Here is a 3,571-nt window from a genome sequence, read left to right on the forward strand (position 1 = left end):
GCTAACATTTTGTCACTAAATTGAATGTAGATTTGTTTTTTTTTTAAGTGGAGTCCTCGGAGTCCTCACGTTGTAGGACGCTTCTGAAAGAGCTGAGCATCCACACGCCGAATAGACAGACCGGAGCTCTCATCGCTGAAGCTCGTCTGCTTTTTACATAGGCCAACCCACGAAAAAGACTAGGCTGAAGAGAGAATTTCGTTTTCTATTTCTTGGGTGTAGAAAAGATTGTTCTTAAGAACAAGATGAATAAGTGGAGAATGAGGGAGGTGTGCAGGGTGTCTGGTCAATGCTCAATAGCGTAGAACATTGAGCTCCTTGTAGAGTTTCTGTAGTGTAGTGGTTATCACGTTCGCTTTACACGCGAAAGGTCTCCAGTTCAATCCTGGGCAGGAACTCTCTTTAGGCTCCAGGATTTAGAGAGCACAAATAAACCGTGAACTTTTCAGTTCGGATTCAAATGAATTATCATGGGAATTCCCCTGCAATTGTCAAAAACTTCGTGCATAATCGACAGAGCAAGGGAATTGAGTACTTTTATTGTTTCGAGACAAGGTGATGATGATGGGAGATCGCGTATCAGTACAGAGATAGGGTCACTATGTTCTAATATATCAACCTTGCAAAATGTAGCTACTTACGAAACATCCCACGCGAGCATGCAGATTAGTAATTAACCAGTGATGTCCCCCCCCCCCCCGCCCCACTTCAACTCCGTCGTTAACTTCACAAACAAGTATAACGATTTCGGTATGTACTCTGCCCCGTGACTCAACGCACAGCTCCGGATTTTCCCTCGGTACCGTGTACACCTATCACATTATTAAAACCTGACTGCCGGTCAATCTCAATAAAACGGCCACTGTTATATTATTCAACGTCCTGATGACGGACTTACCACTGATGTTCCAATCTGCCCAGTCGATGTAAAATATGTATCATTGAAGTTGCAAAATTGTCAATCAAAATGTATTTGAAATATCACGGGAATCGAAGCGAGAAAGCTAAAAACTGTACATCGGAAGTTACGAGAGAGATGGATGGGAAACTCGAGTTTTAATCAGAGCCACCCACAACATTCACACGCTGTACGGAAACTCCTTCAGTTTGTGTTTTCCTTGTAGATTCCTCACCTGCGTGGCAGTGGTTGACACATTTCACCGATGCGGTGCAGACATTGTGCCGCTCTTCCTCTGTTTCCAGAATCACATGACAAGAACACACTCCACTCGACCGTTCTTTGATATCAGTTCGGTACACTCGAGCATTAATCGACAATGCGCTGTGTTCTGAAGGAAGGATTCAAAGTCACGTCCTTCAGGATCTGTGCGCTCAACTCCCCGTTCAGAATTTCCGCACGCACCACCATCCCCCCCGATCTTTGCGACGAGACGAAGGCTAAAAGAAGGAAGAAGAAGGGTGAAACTGATAAACATCGCATCTTATAACGACGTTCAAGCGTTTTGCCCTGTAGGCGCATTTATAGTGATCGTTCAAGGTACAACGGAGTTTCGAATAGATCCAGAGGACTGAAAATTGGAAATGTCTCTCCACTCTTTAAAGGGAGGGAAGCAAAAAGACAGGGAAGTATAGGACTGTTAGCCTTCTTCAGTGTTTATACGATGTTGTCCATTATTAAGGATGAAGTTTTGGGGTACTTCGAGGCTCATGTAAAAATAGGCCAAAGTCAGCATGGTGTTGCTTAAGGGAAAACTAGGCTGACAAATCTGTTGGAATACTTTGAGGAAATAACAGACAGGATAAATGAAGAAGGGTCAGCGGATATTGCTTGCCTGGAAAATCAGAAAGAATTTGACAAGGTGCCAATCTTGAGGTTGCTTAACAGGAGGAAAGACGGTGGTATTACGGGAAATATACTAGCATAGATCGAAGGTTGGCTGGATGGCTGGAGGCAGCGAGTGGGAATAAAGGGGGCGTTTTTCTTGTAGGCTGCCGGTGATTAGTTGGTGTTTGACCCATTTATTTTCATGTTATATGTCAATACTCTCAATAAGGGGTTTGATAGTTTTGTGGCAAATTGGCAAACCGTTAAATATAGATTGATATTAGTGTTAGTGTTGAGGAGCAGGACCCGGCAGACGAACTTGGTCGTGTGCTTAGGCAGTAGCTATAAAGGCTAGTACAGGCTTCCTGAAAGATTAACTTGCAGTTTGACTCAGGATTAACGAAGGGAAATGCAGTGATGGTCTACATATCGAGAGAACTGGAAAATGAAAGGAAGGATGTAATGCTGAATCTTTATACGGCATTGGTCAGACCGTAGTTGGAAAATAGTGAACAGTTTGGCTCCCTGATGCAAAAGCGGATTTGTTGGCATTGGAAGCGGTCCAGAGGACGTTCGCGAGAATCATCCCCGGAATTACAAGGTGAAATATGAAGAGCGTTTAATGAGTTTGTACTCGCTGTAGTTTCGACGAATGACGCGTTGATCCAATTGAAACCTATCGATTATTGAAAGGCCTAGGTATAGTGGACATAGAGAGGATGCTACTGGTCGTGGAGAAGTATAGGAAGAGAGGAAGCAACTCCGGAATATAAGGACGCCCATTTAGAACAGAGATAAGGAAGGACTTCTGTAGCCAAATGGCTAGGAATTTGTGGAATTTATTGCCACGGATAGCCATGGAGGCCGTCAATCGATGTATTAAAAGAGGTGATTGACAGTGTCATAATCAATAAGGGGGTCAATGTGACGAGGAGAAGGCAAGAGATTGGGGTTGAGAGGGATAATGTATCAGCCATTCCCGATGGTCTCAACGGTCTAATTCCTCTCTCAATGTTATCGTTTTATGGGCAAATTTGGAGACACATTCTAATTGTGAACATTATTTATCATGACTCACAAAACAAACTATCTGGTAAACGTTGCAGATCTGGATGTTTTCCAACCGATGGCTCCTCAGAGGAAGAGGTCGCGACGAGGGTGGGATTCGAACCCACGCGTGCGCAGCACAATGGATTAGCAGTCCATCGCCTTAACCTCTCGGCCACCTCGTCTGCTCTTCTCGCTCTTGTGTTCCAAAGATCTGAATTTCATCACAGCACGTGAAAACCCCGCTTATGTTCCACACATTTGTCTCCAGATTCCACCTCTCTTTAGTTTGCCTGTGATGCTTATCGGAATTCATGGAAATGGGGAAGGAAGGCTTATGGAGATAGGTGCTAACCACAGCAAAAACAGAACTAGCTATTACTGGCATTTCAGCCGCTACCGCCGTGCTATGCCAGATTGATCGATTCAGTGCTCTGTAACTCTGAGAAACAGTGTGTTTCGAGCTGTAGAGTGAGATAGCACTGTATCGAAGTAAATATGCGTCTAGTGGCTTGCTTATCATGTTGTCTGACTTCAAGAAAACGGATATTATAGTTAATTCTCATCCGGCTCCAAAACAACGGCTTTTCGTGTATTGGCAATTGTAAGAATCCGATAGCCACTAAACTAGAGAAACACTGAAGCGCATCGAGCACTGCCTGAGGCAGCAGATCCCAATGTCCTAACCTTCACCGACACAAGCGCAGGCCGATAGCCACTAAACTAGAGAAACACTGA

General features: G+C 44.3%; 2 non-coding genes across 2 annotated transcripts; one reads left to right on the top strand and one right to left on the bottom strand.

Moving 5' to 3' along the window:
* Window positions 1–325: 325 nt before the first annotated feature.
* trnav-uac (transfer RNA valine (anticodon UAC)) lies at window positions 326–398 on the top strand. Its single transcript has one exon. It is a non-coding gene; the product is annotated as a tRNA-Val (tRNA).
* Window positions 399–2,936: 2,538 nt separating this feature from the next.
* trnas-gcu (transfer RNA serine (anticodon GCU)) lies at window positions 2,937–3,018 on the bottom strand. Its single transcript has one exon. It is a non-coding gene; the product is annotated as a tRNA-Ser (tRNA).
* Between the last annotated feature and the right edge of the window lie 553 nt (window positions 3,019–3,571).

Source organism: Hypanus sabinus, unplaced genomic scaffold (assembly GCF_030144855.1).
Source record: "Hypanus sabinus isolate sHypSab1 unplaced genomic scaffold, sHypSab1.hap1 scaffold_339, whole genome shotgun sequence".
Classification (NCBI taxonomy): domain Eukaryota; kingdom Metazoa; phylum Chordata; class Chondrichthyes; order Myliobatiformes; family Dasyatidae; genus Hypanus; species Hypanus sabinus.